The 21,478-nt window shown below is 39.4% G+C and overlaps 1 long non-coding RNA gene across 1 annotated transcript in view; it reads right to left on the bottom strand.

The window, feature by feature from the left end:
* Positions 1–21,478, bottom strand: part of LOC135314193 (uncharacterized) — a 193,900-nt gene that overhangs the window by 26,840 nt on the left and 145,582 nt on the right. Inside the window, exon 2 of the long non-coding RNA XR_010373641.1 lies at positions 19,024–19,113. This is a non-coding gene — a long non-coding RNA (uncharacterized LOC135314193). The remainder of the gene's footprint in view (positions 1–19,023; positions 19,114–21,478) is intronic.

Below are 21,478 nucleotides of genomic sequence, written 5' to 3'. Positions count from 1 at the left end.
AATCACTGCTAACTGCAGCATGCAGCTCACATCCCCAGCACACACAGCTCGCTCTGTGCTACCCCAATGGCTGTGAAGCAGCAGGAAGCAGCCTTTCAGTTAAACAAGCGATGGCTGTAATACGTAACATGACAAAGTGGTGGTAGACAGGCCATTTAAAGTCACATTTAACATTTTAGTTAGCCTTACCCCAGGTGGCAAACGTTCATTTACATTATTCATAGTAATGGTCAAATTTAAAAAAGAATAACAAAACTAGGAAGAAAAATAGGCTTTGTTCTATAAAGCTTTGTGCAAAGACAGCTAAAAGTAGGTTTTTCAGGTGTGCATGTTTCTCCCCTCTTATATAATTGACATCTTGGGGGTACAGCTCTGGTGTGAGGTAACGCCATGGCCTGAGCTAAAGGCAGGGAGCAGCTCAGAGCCAGACCTTCCTGTACTTCTGAATTTCTCACTGATCCACCTCTAGCCTCTGAATATCTTTAAGAGGATGTAAGGGCTCTGGTATCCAACAGGGGCAACCAGAAACGGTGGCTGCTGGTTCTTTAGGAAGCTCAGTTTACTTCACAGGGTCCTCTGCCTCCTGGCCCACCCCAGGCTTCATTGGTGTTCTGTGGTCACCACTCCCATCATGTTTGTGGCATTGCCCAGGAGACCTGGGGACACTGAACATGGTGCTTAGCACTACAATCCGCAACACAGTCCCTGGTGGTAATTACTCACCCAACACCTATTGGTGGCATTACCAGCACAGCAGTGGCAGAGGCGTGTCACCTGGGGAACACCACTGCCAGACGATGGCTGGGCAGCATTCAGGGGACCTCACAGCCACAGTGCCCTGTGCAGATTCATAGGCCCTCAGAAGAGAGCCACCGTCTCTCATCAACATGCTTTTTGCAAAATTTTAATCCAAAAGAAAGTCTGAAATTATGGTTTTATAGAGAGCAGCTCAAGGGACTTAAGAAACCTTAGAAAGCCAGCACCCTAGTATTTCTGTTGCTGCCACCAGGATCTGTAATCTCCTCTTTTCAGTCAGCAAAAGAAGAATTTAAAACCTCATGTCCAGCCTGTTCTTAGAAATCTCCATTGACTAAGAGTCCATGGCTTTCTTATGCGATCTATATTTCAGCACACAGCTCTCCTGCTCGATGCTTTGTCCTAGCTCTCCCCTGCTCTAAGCCTAGGACCTTTTGTCCCTAGCACAGTCAATATGCAGGGCAGGTTTTTTAGCTTTTGTATTAAGTATCTTTACATACACGAGGATTAGTAGCTTCCTTCAGTTTTACCTTTCCTGGTTTTTAAAATCCCAAATCCACCCTCATCAGTTTAGAGCATCTTTGCATTGTTCACTCTATCCAAAATAATTTTTATGGCTACAGGCTGATCTGCAGCAGAAAGAAATGTCTACTCCCAAACCATTGTATCATCAAGTTCAGCAGAGGCAAGTGGCATTTTGCCACTTCCTCTTCCTGAGCTGAAGAATATGCAGAGTACTGAAAGGGGTTGCCACATGTAGGTAATGGGAAATTACCCAAAAATTCAATTCCTACTGTGTGCTGCGGCACTTTTTAGACCTGCTGGCTAAGCACCTTATCAGCAGTAAGGATGAAATAGGTCTGGTGACATGATCCATTGACATTATACTGAGTTTTGGATCCAGAAATATATTAATCACATGCCAGTTTATAAGGATAATTCATAATAACAGACCATCTTCATTATGTCTTCCCCTTTCTTAGTTAGGTTCTTCTGTTGTCCCAGAAGTACTGAGCCGAGCCTTCTGTAATTAGTAAGAAGCGTGGTACATGTATAGGGTTTACTCTCCTAAACATTACCTAAGCTACACCATAAATTTTATTACAATGGAACAGCAAACATCAGACATTGCAATGTTTTTAAAAAAGTTGTTCTGGAAAAGAGCAAACAAGATCTAAGAGAACAATATTCTGTAGATTATGAAAATGTGTTTGACTGTACAAACCCTGTTGAAAGCTATCAAGCACTGCCAACATACCCAAAGCAATTACTGATAAAACTACTATGAAGTATGGATTAGTAAGAACTTGGAGAGACCGTCTTGGCATGAAAGCTCTCCTCATTCTTTCTCTTTCAAAGCTTGCCAAGGAAATGAACTCATGGAGATGTATTTAAAGGCAACAGAAAAAAATCTTCTAGGAAAAAAACCAACCATCCAACCAAACAAGAAGCCATATTTAAATCTGTTTTGTCAAACTTTTTACAAAGTAATTTTTCCCTCTTCTCCTCTCCAGGCCAGTCTCACAGATAAACAATTGACATTAATGTAGCAATGTCAGCAGTTTTTCAGACTTCTATTTTATTTCAGGTCCAAAAGACAAAAGGGTTCAGAGTTTCTGCACCAAAAGATACTCATTTGCCAATTTGCATCCTTGACAAAGAGCCTCTCTGTAACAATTTCCATGCATTTAAAAGCACAGAAAATATAATTCTGCATTAGCAGGTGACAATAGAGAAGACCTTAAAACCTCTTGATATTAGAAATCTAGATGTTCCTTTGGCCAGATGAGAGTGTCGTGGTTGTTCTCATAATACCTGCTAAGGATAGACACAAGTATTTTGGAACATCTGAAACATTAAGACCCTGGACTAACATAAAAGCCTTTCGACTTAGCAATATACGATTTACTAGCTGATAAATTCTTAGGAAAATCATAGTAGGGCAAAAGTTGGAGAGTAATCATAATGTTCTGGTGATCGGATTTTATCTCTTTTTTACAGACAGCTGGAGAAATATCTACAGATTTGTACAAAAATTTCAGGGCTATTGTGCTGTATAAGCTGCTGATCCTGAAATATTTCCCCTCTGGGAGAACTACAGTTGGATAGTCAAAATGGATTCATATATAATTCTTTAATCTAGATTTTCTACAAGGGGGGTGAGTAGAAGTTGCTGAGAAATAATTACAGCTCCTCATGCCTTTTATCAAAACAGGTATATTATGTATATTACGTATCAAAGGTGATACCCCGCTGAAATTGCATGGCTGAAGATTTCCATTCAGTACCAGACAAGCCCTTTTTTTTTTGGTATGTATCAGTATATCAGTGACACAATTCTGTGCAACTGAGTGTCTTGACTAGTGGGACCAAGTTAGTCCATTTCAAATGGTCCAGAACTGAAGCTTTTCCATTTACTGAGATGGAGAAACTCAATTTAAATTGTCATACTGCATTGAATTTGCCTTGAAATTAGGGAAACATTTTCTCTTTCAGAAGACACAGGAAAAATAGGGTTTCTGGGTGGCTGGGGTTGCTGCAAGTTATTCTGTCTGCAACACTTACCTGGAATATTAGACTAAACAGCTAGATGATGATTAATAAGGGCAGGAAGGAAGAGAGAGGTAGGCAACAAAACCAAAAATATGGTTTCCATGCGAATAGGACAAGTTGAGAGTGAAAAAGGAGGTCAAGCTAGAAGAAGGACTAATTTGGTACCTGTGATTTTTTTAACTGCTTCTGTTAGAGTATAAAGGCCTGACTGCCTAATCTCTCTCATCTCTGAATACACAATAGTATTAAAAGACATGCTGCAAAGTACAACAAATTACTTAAAACGCTGCCAGCAATCAGGTCAATATGACCTTTGTGGCACTTGCCCCTAGCTTCACAGCAATCCCCCAAAATCAAAAACCTACGGACCCAGCACGGCCAAGCATGCTCTTCTCTGCAAGAATGAGCACTTTGCTCTGTTCAATACAGCTCAGGGACTCCCAGCATCCATGCTCAGGAGCAGCTTTCCCATCCAAACTCACTCAGGTGCAACTTCCATAACATTTTTGCATGCACTGGTATCAGCAATGGGAAGAGAGGCTGGTTCACAGGCACCAGGGAAAGGACAGCTCAGAACCAGGCAGAGACTGGTTCTTTGTAATCAAGGGACATGGTGCTCCATACGACTGCTGGCAGTAAAATGCTGGCTGTAGGACTGCTGTCCTGTTTTACCTGAAAATGGACTATGTAAGTTTCCTCAGCAGGGGCCATTAGAGCAAGCTTAGTTGGCTATTGAACATCAGTGTTGGATACCTCACCTGCTGTGTGCCTATCGGATAGCAGTCAAAATCTGCTAATTATTACAAACACCTGTCTGCTGAATACTTTATACACAGCATGGTGCCTCTGGAACAGATGCAAATTCTGTCTAGAGCAGGCAAATGCAAATAAAGTGCTGGAGAGGATATCTACAGTGAACAACTGTACTGCTGCTTGGCTGCCTTCTCCTCCAGCAAAACAGCACACATGCCTTGCTTTCACTCACAAAAGTTAGACCTTTGCTGTAGAACAGTAGGGAGCATCACGCAGAGGTGGCACGCATGGATGTAACTGCAGGCATTACAAGGAGGTGGCAGAGTTAGGAGGCAAGTGACTTTTTCTTCTTTAACAAGTCCACACCCACCTATGGGGTTTTTTCCTCATGTTTGTTCACTAAGGAAACACAAAGGTGAAATGATACTGCACCACGTCAATCTGCAGGTTGGTGTGTGAGCCCATCTCAAGTATTTTTGGCAGAAAGTGCTGCCCTGATGAACACACTAAACTGTAAATTACGGGTTAGGAGAATAGATGTATTCTGGATCGGGCTAGAGCTTCTTGCTACAGGCAGCTTAGTTCATATTGTGTCACTGTGATCTGGGAGGTCTCTTCAGGCATGAACTGTCATTCTTTTCTGCAGTTACAGTCACAGAATCATTTCCAGAACTCTAAATGAGTACTGATCCTTTAAAAAAACAAGGGGAAAAGTAATTATATTTACCGCCTTCTTACTGTAAATATTTCTTAACTAGAAATGTTTAAAGTTCTACAAAGTGAATGCACAAATGTCATAAGCAAAACTAAATGCAATTGCTTTGTTCTGTTTTTAATACAGTGAACCAGAATAACATTAATTGCCTGCTCTCATTTCAAAACAGTTTTGTGATATATCAGCATTAGAGTCAAGTAGACCTTTCCCAGTAAAGCACTTATCTAGCTGAAAAATGTTTCAATGAGTATAAATTTTCCAAAGAAATAAATTTATTTTGATTTTGTGTTGTGCTTTGGATTTGCTATTTAATAAAATTTGGATTTCTGATAAAATTAACTTTTAAAATTCAATTTCAATATTTTGCCTCAAGCTTACATTTAATTTTTAAAATTCTTTTCATTATAAAAAAAAAATTGTTAGTAGAAGTGAAATTCAAAATGAATAGATTTTGTTAAAATGTGTTAACTCTTGTGACCCTGCTCTTTTAAATTGTCACTGCCTTACAGCCCCCGTGAAGACTGAAAATAAAAATTGACATTTCGGCATTTTACACAAAACAGATTCACATGTGGATGCAACCGAGGCGACAGCATTAGACAGATAGCGCTAGCTAAGAGGGGTGGTGCTTTCGTCTTTCTTCAGTGAATACTTCAGACAGCTAATCAAATACTCAAATTTAAGCAAGTGCTTACGTGCTTTGTTGAGGAGAGTGATTTGAGCACATTCTGAAGGTTAATCATGTACTTCACGTGCTTTGCTGAATTTATTCGTGTGGGTCTGATCCAAAGCCCTTGAAGTCAATAGGATTTTTGTTTCTGTGAATTTTTGTATCAAACTTTAGAAGCAGCAGCTAATTTTTCTCTCTTCAAAAATCTTTTCCTCTGTAAAGAATATTTTAAAAGTCTAGCATGAACTATTAAGATCGTACAAAACATTAGCATAGCAATTATTATGTTTAAAAAGGAATACAATATCATTCCTTCATATTTTTCATGTTAAGCAACTGTTGGCTTTTTTTAATTAAAATTATCTGCACTCAGAATGTCCATAGAGGATAAGGAGCAATAGAGTCAAAATGATAAGTGATGGAACGCAAATTTTAATTAAAAAAATCACTCTGTTCACAAAACCAGAAAAGTAATTATGTAAGAAAATCTATCTGCTATTTAACCAGCCTGTTACGTGTTGGTTCCCTGTAGGCCTCACAACTACACAGAAATCATCACTTCCTCAAAGTAACAAATGGCTATTTCAGCAGGACAGGCAGGTACTCAAAGCAGAGAGAGATGAAGAGTGGCTGGTTCTTGGTGTTAATGGTGCCGACGTTAATGACAATGTACTATGCACAAGAAATGTGGAGGAGCCAGCTTTCAATTTACCATACAGGTTAGTGTACCCCATTAATCTGCGATGGGGAGCCGGTGACACTAACAGTAGAAGCGTCACCTGGAGAAGAGTAATAGCAGGTATTATGGTAGGGTGAGAGTCATCTTAGTCAGAAAAGGACTCTGATGGTAACATTTTGTGATCTGTGTTCTCGATACCATATCACTACATCTGACAGATGTAACAGATCCTCTTCATTATTAAGCGAGTACAGGCAATTAACCGTAAGTACCCGCCTTTTATACAGAAAACGTATCTGGTCAACAGGTATGGCAGTGACATACCTATAGTCATGAGTGCTCGTCAAGCTATTGTACCTGGTAAATTCTGGTGCAGAAAGAACATAGGAACCCTACCAGTAGTGAGTGTTTTATACACTTCAAGATGCTATAGGAAAAGCCTTTTTAATGGACTTCCACAGTGTGGAAACTGCAGAGCACATACTCTTAGTCCACTAATGGTGACTGACTGGTATCTTTAATAGCTTAGAAACTTTCACAAATGCGTATGAGCAAGTTTGAGGAATGCTGCCAAGACTACATGATCAATGCAAGGATGTATGAGCAAGCTGCTAGAAGAACAGAGTTTCTGTGCAGTCCCCTTCACTCTGCAGGTGATGCTGTTTTCTCAGGCAGGAAAGTAAAGATGCTCAATTCCTTCCAAAACACATTCAAGCAGGCACCTCAGCATGCTTAGCATTGGTTTGTCTCTGTGCTCCCAAAAGGCAGTTGCTGATCTAATTCTGTTCCCATTTAAGTCAACATGGAGAGCTTGGAAAATACGAGGTACAAGGAATAAGCCTCCTGGAAGTCTAGTTCAGGTAACAAATCAATCTAAAATGCAGAATAAAATACCTACAAGTGCAGTAGTTACCGTGACAGTGCAACACAAATTGCCAGGCTTATTTCTGCAGTTGCACTGGGAATGGCAAAACTAAGATAATTCCCTGCTGCAAAAACCAGAACTGAATGCAGATACAGAGAACAAGGCAAGATTTTGTGGCTCAGGAATCCAGGAAGTACCAGGTAATACCATAAGGATACTAAATTGAATAGATTTGAAATCCAAAGAAGGACCTATATGATATCTAACCTGTTCTTCAACAGCATAACTTAGAAAGTTTTATCTAGTGAGATTTTAACAGTAACAAATGAAATATTCCCATGTTTACACTTTGTACAGATGACCACTCAGAGACTTCTGATTTGATATCCAAGTGTCAAATGGATTTTACAGCAAGTGATCCTTGGTCCCTGGGAGGATACAAACAGGTACAGAAGAGAGGCAGGGCACTGTAGGTGTAACCTGTGTCAATTCTTCAGGGGACAAAAGTAGAAAGGTATTGTTATTGAATGGTACATTAGAAAAATCAAAAGCGCCCCTTCGCCCCCAACCCACTGTCAGTTGCTCTTCACTAGCAATGAGAACAGAATAAATGCAGAACCTTACAGTATGAGGCTCCTGTGAAATGCTTTTGACACAGTCTGGTTTCCCATAGGAAAGATCAGAATCTTTTTACCTGTGCTTTTTTGGGTGCTCCTGGGCACTTCAGTGCACACACCTGCTTCCTACAGCTTTTTTCCCTACCTGCCTGAGAGTACACAGGGCAAAATACTATCGCTCATCTTCCAACCCGTCCACCACTGCTGTATCTGAGTACTACCCAGCAGCAGCCAGAAAGCAGTGCAAGCTCAAACCATCACTGTATTGTCAAATTTCAAATTCTTTGAAATTTCTTAATAGCCATTTGATAGACATCAGTGGACCTTTAAAGTGCACTATGATAATGATTGCTGGACATGCAACCTAATTACTGCTGCAAAGACCTATATTTCATGAATATTACCACAAATTTCTAGCCAGTTGCCCTAATGACTGATAGAGGATGCCTAGTTCCTATTTGAATGAACTCATATTTTACCTGAGCTTAAGAAGTCTAAATCAGCCATGTGATAACATGTTTGAATGTCACAGACCTGTCTGTACTGGAAGCTTTAGAATATATTTCTGATGTTTTTTCCCTACATATACAATATAAATGCATAGGAAAAAACAGAACTTCATAGACACTAAACCAGTATCTTGCTGCTTGCTTCTTCTCTCTCCACCACAGCCAAAATTAACACAATAGTAATGAACAATGTAGTAATATCTCCTTCAAGACTGCATACTCTCATACACAAAACCAGATTTTTAAGAGTATATGCAACATACAGCTGGTGACTTTTGCCAAAGCAGTATCAAATATCCGCTACAATGGGCACAGTGGACAGCTGTAAAATATGGCATTTGCAAAACCTGTAATTTGCTTTTTATTGTGGCATTTCGAATTGCCTTTAATTTTGAACTGAAATACTACCACACGGAGATTAGAGCAGCCAATACTGTCAACTTACTCTGAGTGGTAAATTATTGTTTTATGCTAGAAAGTGAAAGTTGTTCTTCATTAACTGCTTCCTTCCCCTCCCTTAAAACAATGGTTTTATTTTGTTCAGACATGCATATCATCATTTAATGAACTAAGGGCCACTCAAAGATGAAAGGCAAAAAGGAAGAGAAAAGAAATGAAAAATACCTTTCTTTAATACTTGATAACTTACGTACATCTAAAAGCCCTAATGTGCAACTCTGATCTCTTGACTCCCTGTCTAGCCCATTGCCTCGCAGCTGAGGGATGAGAGGACATGTTCTCAGCTGCCTCTGAAATATCCAATACAGACCAGTGCAAAAGACTCTAAAAGACAGGACAAGTAGACCATGGGTTTTATTATGTGTTCCTATCTGATTCTGCCTCAAAGGCAGATAAGCTGCAATCATAGCTACCTTCCAGTGAACTTCTTGTGGTGGGAAGGAAAACTTATTTCAGCACCAGAAAATCCAGAACTGCTCCACAGATACTAATTCGAAACCATTGCCAGCCCAGATGAATGTTTAGGAGAAACAAAATTAAGCTCTGAGCTTGCAGATAATCATATTACACATTACCAGAAAGCTGTTGCTTGCTTGGATTTCATTCAGACATACCAGCTTCATTCTCATGATTTATGGAACTGCAGAAATCTCCACAGATTTTTTTCCCCTCTTAGCCCTCTGGTTTAAATACAACGGAGTAAGTTAAGCTGAGAAACTGGGAAGGCAATTTACTTTGCTAATATTAAACCAAAGAAAAAAAAAATCAATATTTTGTACCTTAGAAGGAAAAAGAAAATCAAACTGTTCTTCTGTCTTAAATGCTAACTGAAACCATCCCTTCTAGGTAGAAACTATCAGTAAGACAAGCCTAAGTTTGTAATCTGACTTTGGCAAAACAGGATCATTGTCATTCAGAGGGATCCTGGCAGAAATCACAAAATGCAGAAGCACAAAGATATTATAGGAAAAGTCTAACATGTCAGACTGTTTAACTGAATAAGTAAAGCCCACAGAAAGAAATCTCAGCCAAGAGAAAAGTACCCAGTTATGGGGAAGAAAACGCAATTAACTCCTTAGGGAAGTTCCTCCTGCCTCACCCATAAGGGGTTTGCCTTACAAGGCACCCTACCACAGTAAGAGTGGAGCAAAGGGTTAGCAGAAGAAATGCAAGTATTTCATCAGTGCTTACTGTAAATTTCAAAGCAGCACAAGACATCCCAGCATGAAGATACTTACTGAGTCACTACACAACCACAACTTGGAAAGGTCGTTCATTTATCAAAGAATCAAAAACTGGGACCATAAATTACCTCTTGCTTTTTATCTCCTAAGTGAAATTTAGTTGTGACTAGACACAACATTACATAAACTTCAGATATGCCAAAGTGCCCTAAGGCCCTGGGTACATTACACACTTGCCGTTGCCATGGAAATAATGATTCTGATTTAAGAAGTGATAGGCAGCAACCTGTCATGGTGCCATTCTGGAACATCCCAAGGGAACCTTGGCAATGAATGCTAGGCTGAAACGCCTCATTGAGACTCCGGAGAAATCCTTATCTCCAGGAAGACTTTGCTGGTATTTTAAGGCACCATCACAGAATTCTGATGCAGCTGTGACTCCACTGGTATGTTTTCTGGTGTTTTTTGTACTATCATTCTATGCAATTTACTGTTGGATTTACTACCGCTGTTGACTGGAAAACAAAACTTGCATTATACGCTTGATAAAACCTGTAACCCTTGGCCTGGAAGGTGCAGCCACAGAACAAACCTACCTAGAATAGAAATGGTTGATCTCCACTTTGAAGTGTAAAACACTTCAAAAAATTTGGAAACAGAGTGACTGTGGTGGGTTTCTTCTGTTGTCCTGTGTTCAGATGCTCATTTTTTCATAGCCCAGACTACTACCTTCCTACATTCAGATGTGAAATTGTGAACATATGGGCTTTGCTATAGTAAAAGAATGCAACTTCACCAGCTGTCAAAGTTTTGTCCAATAGCATAAGAAGTTTTGCTTACTATAAAGGCAGTACAAGTGACATGCAAGCCCTATTTGTGAAAATGTTGTTGTCACTTCTTGAAAATCTTTTCTTTCTCATTTTCCTATTGTTGTCTCCTGTATCCTTGCCAGAATCATTAATTGCTCCCCAGTTATTTCTGCCATAAAATGTTTCACCTCATGCAAAGGCTCACTACAGGAAGTGCTGACCACATTATACAGGGAGTCAAAAAACTCCCATTCAGGAGCAACACCATTCATTGACAGTCCAGAATCTGTGCTACAGGGGCTATCCTTCCTTCCCAAGCTTATGGCATGTTACATGTAAAAATTTCAGGCCTCATCAGCAGAAGACACAAGCAAGATTTGTTCCTGTTATACCTCTAATAATGGCCTCATTTCTAACTCCTTGAAAAATACGTAAAGCACTATGAATGGTTATGCTTTATGGCCTGTTTAATTTCTCTTTCACTGGAGTCTATTCATGAGTTCTGCTGATGTTATTGTAACTGAAATCACATCAATGCGTTCCAGGAATTCATTAGACTATGACAGGCCAGATTCTCAGCTAACAAAAAAATCTGCCTTCATATTTCTGCTTCATTCTATTTTACAAAAGATTGCTTTAATGATACAGGAAAGAATAGACACATGCATGAACCATTTTTTCCAGGCTCCGAACACCAATATGAGCATTATGCTATCTGACACCTCCAGCTTTCACTGAATTCCCCCCGAGAGGCAAAGGTACCCAGCAACTCCTCTTGAACATTTCATCTTGAGCTAAGCAGTTTTCTTTGTACCAGCAACTCTGTTTGACCTTCCTTGAGCCAGCATCTTGCCTGCAACGGGACACCACATTCCATCACCTATGCAACATTTTCTTTACAGAAAGAGGTTTGATGTTAAGGTTTCCAATTCAGCATTATGCCAGTTGGTTAGTTCCTCTATCTTTATTCCTGGATGTTTCTTGAAAAAACTCCTCAACTGCTTTAAAACTGTAGAACACCATGGCTTCAATGGAACTTTGCCATATTGTATCCATTGAAGATTTAACCTCTCTGGAAAAGATACATTTTTTCCCCTTAAGTTGATTTAAAAGGACAGCACTGGTGAAGTATTTCTCCTTTTATCCAACCTCATACACTCTGGAGGAAAAACCTTTGAGTACTGAATTATAGCACACTGTTAAAATATCTTATCTGTCCAGCAATTCAATAGCCTGTAAAATTACCAGGGCTTGTTCAGACAGTGAACAGAAGAAAATACTGAAAGCACAATTCCAACCAGGTTTTCCCACTACTCCAGTCTTTCCAATTAACATCCAATCTGCTGTTTACGTGCATGGAAGACAGAAGTCCATTTCATGTGCTTAACTCAAATAATAGCCTCAATGGCAGGCTACAGTGGTACTTGATTCCAGTGCTTTCATCTTCAGTCGTTCATTGTCCCCTCTGCAAAGAACACAATTTGGCTCAACCCTCTTACTTGGGGAAAAAGAACAACCACCACCTGCTGGTGTATTCTATAGCAAGCACTATTTTCTGTTGATATCAGGGATGTTTAATGTCATGTTTACTTTTTTATTTTTAATAAGAATTGCCTTCATTTTTCATTTAACTTTTCTTTGGTGTATGCATGAAATTGTGATTCATTTTCCTTGCACTCTTGTGGCATCTTTCCAAAACACATATGGTTTAAGAACTTTGCACAGAGCTATTTATTTGCTGCAGAAACCCAGGGAATGGACAATGCAATATTTTTCCAACCTGAGAGCAAACAGGGAACTAAACATTGAAGAAAATCTCCACTATTTACCTTCTAATCCACTGCACTTCCCACCCCAGGTAAGGGAATATTCTTGCCCCAGCTCCTTAAGGGCACAGCCTGCTTACCCCAGGACACTGTTCCAGCTGCTCTGGCCTATGCATTAGAGGAGGAAGAACCATGGACATCTCCAGGGGATGCACAAGGATGCACAATGGAACAGCCATTATGTGGCAACAGAAAGGATGAAAGACTGTCATTTTTTCCCCCTTCTACTGCAAATAGTCTCACTAAAATCAATAAGGATAACCACAAACTGAGCTACCAGTTGAGTAAGAGACAGAATCCAACTTCATTAATTTTATTGCATGTTTTGTAACCAAAGTGTCATTTTGATGATTGCTACCGTGCACTGCAAGTCACTTATTTCAGCAGAGCATGTTCTCTTTGCAAATGGCATGCTGCTCCTTTTTATGCAACTTGGTACTTTCCCCTTTCTAACCTGTGGCTTTTATTGTATGGTGATGGGTAGTTCAGACCAATGGGGCTGAGGGACTTCTGGCCAGATTGTGGTTTTATGCACCATTTCTACAGCAAGCAACCATGGTCTGCTCCACTCTTCCCATACCAGCATTACATTCCTTCCCTACAGTGTCAGACACCTCTTTGCTCCTAAGAGGATGTGTCACACTCTGGTCAGGGATAGTGAACCATAACACTCATAAGGGCAGTAAAGGAGAAAAGAGTGTCAAACACGCATTAGGGATGCAGGTAGTTGGTCATGTAAACTCCCAGCAGAAGCCTGAGAATCTGTATTGCCAGATTCCAGGAGCAGCTTCCTCAGAAACAGTCATTCCTTTATAAGTAGAATAGGCATCCTTTTCTTATCACAGCAACCTTTGAAATTAATTAAAACCCCAATTATCAGGTCTTAAGAAAATAGTAAATTCCTAATACAAGCTTCTGAGATGAGTTTGATTCCTAAACTAGAACAAGCACACAAGACACACAGCTGTGAGTAATAGGTGCTCAAATCACTAACTAAAGTCAAAAACTAGTACATTCTTTCCATGAGACAGCAGGCTTTTAAAATCTGTTAACTGTACGTTCAAAAAGATAATAGCACATTCCATTTTAAGCCTTCAAAAAGTCAGTGCCCTAAGCTGTTACGCTCCCTAGCGCAGCACATTATTAAGGTGAGATCCACTCCTCTGCACGACATACGGGGCACTGCTTGCAGTAAACTTCCTTTTAATGAGGTTCGCCAGCACTGGAAAGACCAAGCCATGAAACACATTTAGCGTGCCATCTGTACAGTATCACACAATCCCACATGGAGGCAAAAATTAATAAAGAGCTCTGGGGGGAAGAAAAAGCATTACCTTGAAAATTTGGCAGCTCTACTGCAAGATCCTGGTTTTCTCTGTCTTTTAACCCATCATTGGACAACTATAAATTTGGGTTTTTTGCTGAATACATTTGATACGAATCTTAAAGTAAGAGAGTTTAAAACAGTATTTAAGATTGGTGTTAAGAGGGGAACAAAATATAATGCCTAAAAGCATAAAAGAATGAAGTACTACTTTTTTAACTAATTTATAATACTTAAGACCATTCTTACTCTTTCTTCAGGGTGAAAAATATTACACGATTAAGAACATTTTGAAAAAGAAGTAAGTTTGTAAATTCTGATTGTAAATTTCTATTTGTGACCCCCCTCATAAATAAATGTAAGGTAAACATTTGATTTAGTTTTTATTCATTTGTAGTTATTTAGTAATGAAACTTAATGCATTTATTTTGCTTAAATCATCAACCCAGACACTCCAAGTTATAAGAGAAAGACCAAGTAAGAAACTCAGTACTGACAGTATAGTAATTGGATTCTTTCCTGAATGAAAAACATTTGTAGAGTACCTGTCTGAAGATTTCAATTTGTCATGCAAGTGTGAGGATTGTTATATATGATACGCTGTATTTTTTAGCCTTTGGTGTGCATACTGATGAGATAGTTTAAGAGTGGACATAAAATGTATTTTAGTTCTATGAACTCTGACAGCCTACTGAATTATTAATATGATGTCATTTACTTAGTACATTTGAGTTTGACAATTCCAGATTTAGTATCACGCATAAACCTTCCTTTCTGATACAACACTAACTTCATGAATTTGCTACACTTCTAAGAACTCCAAATGGAATAAATGTGCTTCAGCTTTGGATTTGCTGACTACATGCTGGCTACAGCCCCATGGTATTCCACATCTGGTTAGTTTACTGAAAAGCATACACACATTTTAAAAAAATAAAAAAAAGATCTTAGTTGATAAAAGTGTGGCACAGATCAGAGCTTGCACTATTTTCTGATCTTCAGGAACATTTATTTATTCTGATTTTTTCACACACCTAATACTTATGAGACACTGATGTGTCCTGGTCTGTGTTGCAGTTGTTCAGCTGCTGCATCCAGGAGACTTGGGCAAAGTTCCAGCCCTTACCTTTGGCCAACTTAGCAAAAAAGCACACAATCTTCATCATTTCCTTAGTGAGGATAGTCTGATGAAATAGAACTGATATTCCTTGGACACACAGGAGGTGAGAAAAAGGCCAACAGAAGGAGTCTAGCCCTGACTTCAAATGTTGATTGCAGTCTCAAACACAACATGCATCTGGGAAAAAGAATACTCATAAACCATTACATTTAATGCTCAGCCTAACATAGAATTGAAAACAATGTGTTAACACCAGAATGCCAAGCTTGCTGCCTTGAAAAAAAAAGGGTATCTGCTGCTCCTGTGCTAAAAACTTTCACTATTACAGATGAAGCAGCTCTGTATTTCCAGCATTATTGCAGGCTTAAAAAAACCTCAGACATTCATCGTCTAGCAGGGCTTAATTGGTACCAGCAGACAGACACACAACTTGTAAATTTGGTCTCCAATTCAAAGAAAGCAAACATAGAGTTGCTGAATTTAGACGTATTTTTAAGTGCAATTCTGGAGTGCCTTTACTTTCATATAACAGTAGGAATAAGGAAGGACATTCCACCAGCATTGGATCTAAATGACTCTATTAAATGCAAGCACATATATATTACCAAGGTGTCGCTCAACTAGATTTTGTGGATTATCACAAAAGAGGAAAAGGAGCTCCATAAGGGCTCACAAGACACTGAAAATAATATAATTTAATCCTATGAGCGACACAGATGATTTCTCAAATGCAGCCTTAAACACAGAACAGGTTCAAAATCAAAGTTAAATAAGATAATTATTAACCATATTTCTAGCTCAACTTCCTGACACCACTGGCCTCCAATGGTTTTTTCATACAGTCTGTATCGTCTTACTTCTTTTTTCTGGTGAGAGGGCACATGTAACTAACCAACAATAGAGACAATTTCATATGACCTTTTCAGACTGAGTCCATCATTCAAAGAATGTACAATCGCTCACCAATGGAATTCAGAAATACTAAAATAATATGTCTTACACAGGGCTACCACTCTCCATAATTCTGAATAATTTCATTTTAAGCATTATGTAAATCTTGTAATATCCATTATCCATTTGGTTCATTTATCCACCTAATCTGTTTGTTTTTAGGGAGTGTTTTCACTGTGGAGCTAATTACCACTGGGCTCTGAGAACTTGGATTAGTTTAGTGGTTTAGCCCCAGTCAGCAACCAAGCACCACGCAGCCACTCGCTCACTCCCCCCTGGTGGGACAGGGAAGAGAACCAGAAGAGTAAAAGTGAGGCAACTCATGGGTTGAGATAAAGACAGGTTAATAGGTAAAGCAAAAGCCACATGTGCAAGCAAAGCAAAAGAAGGAATTCATTCACTCCTTCCCATGGGCAGGCAGGTGCTCAGCCGTCTCCAGGAAAGCAGGGCTCCATCACGCATAACGGTTACTTGGGAAGACAAACGCCATCACTCCAAACGTGTGTCCCCCCCCTTTCCTCCTTCTTCCCCCAGCTCTATATACTGAGCATGACGCCATATAGTATGGAATATCCCGTTGGTCAGTTTGGGTCAGCTGTCCTGGCTGTGCCCCCTCCCAGCTTCTTGTGCACCCGTCAGAGCATGGGGAGCTGAAAAAGTCCTTGACCAGTGTAAGCGCTACTTTGCAACAACTAAAACATCTCCACATTATCACCACTGTTTCCAGCAAAAATCCAAAACACAGCCCCATACTAGCTACTGTGAAGAAATTTAACTCTATCCCAGCTGAAACCAGGACACATATACAGCCACACAGAAAAGCTAGATGAGAGTACCAGTGCTGGAATGAACAGCATATATCCTACCTGCAAAAAGGCTTGAAAGGAGTAACCAAAATCTAGTGCACACCTGCAGCCTTAACAGCTGTTTTGGACTTAAAGATCAAAATCATTTAAGAAAGTGTTGCTGCATTTATGTATAGACAGGAACAACAACCACTAAAGAGCCTAAATTAATTATGCGGAGCAAACACATAGTTCATAAATATCTCAGCTTAAAAACTATATCATATGTAGTTGCATTTCTTGGGTAATAATTAGAACACAATTAAATAGGGTTTCAAAGGAATCTGTAATTTTATTTATGATAGAAACTTGGAGGATTATTTTCCCCAGCTCTGTAAGAGACATTAAGGCTATTTATCATCCTGGTAGCAATATGGTAGTTTTCTACAGGGACATATGGAACTAAACTGAACTTCCATTTTCTAGATATGACTTTTAAAAATGAATCTATTCAGATTTGTTTTCATTTCTATCAAAAATTTTCAGCCATCAAATCCATCACTTCTTTCTTGAATGAGCTAAAATTCTAAATTCACTCAGAGTTGGAAGTACTATTTAATTCAGAAGAAGCACTAGTGTGTAACAATACAGAGATCTGAAAAGAGTATAAGTACATGAAACTGTCCCTAAATGCAGTCAAGTTTTTACAGCCTGAATTTCTATTAGGTTTTCTTTCTTCTTGCATTTTACTTTTTTAAAAATCAGGCTCTGAATTAGCTCTTTCACTTACCTTTTCTGTTCAGAACAAAGAGATTGAATTTATGTCATAAAGTTCTTTTGAAAACACTTCCCTGGTCTCAGGTTTAGAACATACAGCTCAGTGTATTTACTGGAGTGACCCCAATAATACTTAATATATGCATGGAGCTTATACTTTCAAACCCAAACATTTGGAATAATCTGCTAGAAAACTGTTCTAAATCAACAGAAATATTTTCTCAGCAACAGGGGTTTGGCCTAAAGAACAGACATAAATTAATCAAGTCCAGTTTGGAAATGGTGACTAGGGGACAATATGCAGGCATTCTGGTGAATCAGAGACTGACCTTATGTATTATCACAGCTCTTAATCTACCTTTAATTTATGTTTCTCTTCTTTAGTTTCTCTGTTATTATTTCAAAATCAACAATCCATTTTTGGCATAACATATCTTAAAAATTTTATACTTCAGTTAAAACTCTTAGAACTCAAACCAATTCAGATCTGCATGTAATAGTGAGAGGTTGATGCAGTAAGTGATACCCATAACAGCACTAGCTCTGCTGCTCAGCTGCTGTGAAGAAAACCTTTGCCCCATTTTCTAACACTACAGGGGTGGAAAGAGCAGCACTGTTTCACATTTAAGTATGTAGGACATGACAACCAGTCCAAAGTAGTTAAGTTTACACTTCAAAAATGCCCTCACAGAGCTCTCACTACATTTGTTAAGTTATCCTCACTGGTTTTCCCAGTAGTGTGCAGCTGAAAGAAAAAAAATTGTTTTCAAGTCTGAAAGGCTTTAGCCTTGACGCTTCCTGCCTCAAGCAGGCGCATCAAGATTTTACCATCTAGGCAGTCCAATGCTTAGAGTACATTGAAGATTCTACAAGATTTAAATGCATAATTTTGTTAAAACACATGCCATCAACACAACAAAGAAAAAAATAATATGCCATTATGTTGCATTCTTTCCACAATGATTTAATCCTTTGATGGCCATCAATTTTTAACCTGCCAATGGTTACACTCTAAACAAGTAGAATGAAGCTGAAAGTGTCGAAAGAAAGGAAACATTATGAACAAAGAAGAAATGTGGATGTGTCTTTGGGGACAGAGATCTCTGTGGTACTACTTACGGTTGGAAAGGGAGTACTGAACCAAAGACCAAAAGGTCATTTGTTAAACAAGATTATGTTTTTCCGCATCTGCATCAAGATGCCTAAGTATGTGGGTGTTTAGCACGAACATTTCTAAAATTTTAGAGTTACTAGGAACAAATAAAAAGGCATATGAAAAGCTGATATATTTCTTGCATCCCACAGACTTGCAAAACACACTGTTAATCTTAGAAACTTAAGTACAGACATATATTTCTTCCAAAAGACTATTTTTAAGCCAAGCTTTTCAGGACATTACACAAATCCTTGAAATCAGAGGTTTATAATGAAAACACCATCAGACTTTCAACTAAAGCACTGTGATTGGTGCAGCTACAAGGAAGAAATTTTATCTATATTCCTCTCAGAGTGAAATAACCATCTCAACAAATCCATGTAGAAAAAGTTGTAAAATAAATTCTGTGAAAAAGATTCCAAAGGGTGGGATGAAGAATTAAAGATAAAATGAAGGGATTCCTGTAGGAAAGATCAGAGTTTCTAATGGAAAGACCAAAGTGCTGAAGAGCTTACCTCTACCTGTGCAATGGGGTGTATCACTTGTGCTTCCTTGCTTTTGGATCCAACAACACCACCACAGCAAGCAGTTTTATTCTGGATTGTCTGTGAATGAATCAAAAGCAAAGATGCTTTGAAGAAGCTGTGCAGGTTAAAAAATGATGTATGGGTTATACAAAGCAATGGAATAAGGGACACACAAAGGGCTGGGCCCTGGCTTTCACTGCCTTCCCTCCTAAGTACCTCTGAAGAAAGGCTTAGTGAGGTCTCCCTCCTCCATGTTTCTAGAGATAAAGGCAGCCAGATAAGGTTGAGATCCCTGCTCTAACGTGTAGGATACAGTCACACTCTTTGGCTGACCTAATCTCCTGAAGGACACTGCACTCTTCATCCTGCAATCCACATTTCATGGGGCTTCAGGTGAGCAAAGCCAACATGCTGATCAAGCAGCCAAAAAAACCAGTGAATAGCTTCTGCAGGACCAGCAAGGTGAGTCATTCCACGGTGGATTCAACACAGCAGCAGAACTTGTGGCCACAAACACACAAGGAAGAAGGGAGGGTTGGGACTGCCCCCTTAAGCAGCACAAGCCATTGCATCACATTGTATCAAGCTTTGCTGTAGCACCTAAATGTACCAAGAAAGACTTGCAGAAGATGTGAACTGGTGACTAACCAGAGAACATGTATACACTGTAGTGAGAAACGGCAGATTTGCTCCTTCGTGCAGAACCACTAACTGAGCTTTGACAGGGACTGTGGCAATGAGATGTATCATCTACAAGTTAGGCCTGCCATTAAGGCAGCAGGAACCTACAATTAACAGGGAGTTGATTTGTAGACCCAGTCCTGATATTTCAGAGAAATCTTGAGACCTGGAGAAACTGCCTACCAAAGATGGGCAAAATTAGGCTGAACTGTAGAATCAAGCAAGAAAAGGGGGCAACCACACCTTCCAAAATGGACCAGAAAAGCCATCGGGTTCCCTGAAAACATGGGCAGCCCCTCCATGCAGTCTCCATATCATTTTGCTAGCAGCAGAGATTACTAACAGAGCTGGGTTAGTTATGGATGGAACAGGTTGCAGGGAATGAGCAAACGGGAAGAAGCAGCCTGAAAATTTTCTGGTAGGAAGTCAAGAGCCAGGCAAACATGAGTGTAAATCACGGCAGAACTACAAACTTGGAGAGGCACAACAACATCTCAGATGGGCCTGCTGGTATGTTGTCATTGTTGGTACCCAGAATCTTCCCTTAGACTAGTTTTCAGGTGCAAACTGGCTAACATCAAAGTTGTATTCCAAATTCTTTATTGCTTTCAATATTAACATGTTAATGCCCTGCAGCAGAGTTTGTTCCTCTTTTTCGAGGCTGAGGGTGACGTAGCTTGTTTCTTCATTAAAGAATCTGTAAAAACTGGAGATGCACACAAGGTAAAGCAGGCTCCCTGCCCAGTTTGTCCCTAGCATGTTTTCCTTTTCTCTGCTCTGGTATTTATTTTAGCAACATTGTTGAACTCACTACCAGATTTTGCAATCTAATGCTGAGACAGCTGAAAAGGTCAATTAGAAGAACATATCCTAATATCAAATTCCATTCCATAAAATCACTCATTCATAAAACAGTATGAAAGAGGCTGATCATTATTATAAATTGTGCATTCAGCTAATTGTAAATTCCCAGTTGTCAGCTACGCTTGTGGCTTTGCCAAAAGATTTGTGTAGGAAGAGCTGAAGAAGTGCCAGAAGGCAACGTACTGCTTGGAACACAAATTCCTTCTTGCCCTTCCTGTTTGGCAGAGAAGTCCTTGTTTGCCATGACATACAGCTCAAAAAGCCCTGCTCAAAAATCTCTGCTTTGCTGGAACACATAGTCCTGTATGACCCACCTCTAACTGGTGAGACTATCCAGATCAATTGAGTCATAGCGATATCAATTTGAGGACATCTGATTCTTTAGCAGTTTTGAGACAGGATGTTCTTTCAAGTAGTGTAATCACCTACTCCCATTTTAGACATTTTCTTTTTTAAGCACTTATGAAATCCCAGCATCCAAGTCTTTGGAAGACTTGTGGATGGAAGCTAAAGCCAAATCTGGCAATCCTTTAGCTTTTTGTACCTGGTACTTCCTGATAACTAGCCTGAGTTCAATTGTATTTGTATTAAAAAAATAACACCAACATGAGAAGGATAGAGTGTAACACAATTAAAAAAGACCTGGAGATAGAAGAAAAGAGAGTGATCAGAAAGAACTGGGAATTTCAGAGTAACGTGAGAGACTGCCCAAGTCAACTGTGAGGGTCAGTACAAGGCATATAAGTCAAAGACCCAACCACTCTGGAAAGCAGTGTTAAGTCAGAGCTTCAACAAGCAGAGACAATTTTTTTTTTCCTAGATTGATACTTCTGCACCCAAGGAGAATAAATATGTAGCACAGATGCACACTTTGAAGGGAATATAATTAAGCAGCCCA

This window comes from Phalacrocorax carbo, chromosome 7 (genome assembly GCF_963921805.1).
Source record: "Phalacrocorax carbo chromosome 7, bPhaCar2.1, whole genome shotgun sequence".
Lineage (NCBI taxonomy): Eukaryota > Metazoa > Chordata > Aves > Suliformes > Phalacrocoracidae > Phalacrocorax > Phalacrocorax carbo.
This window is presented reverse-complemented; position numbering and strand designations above follow the sequence as displayed.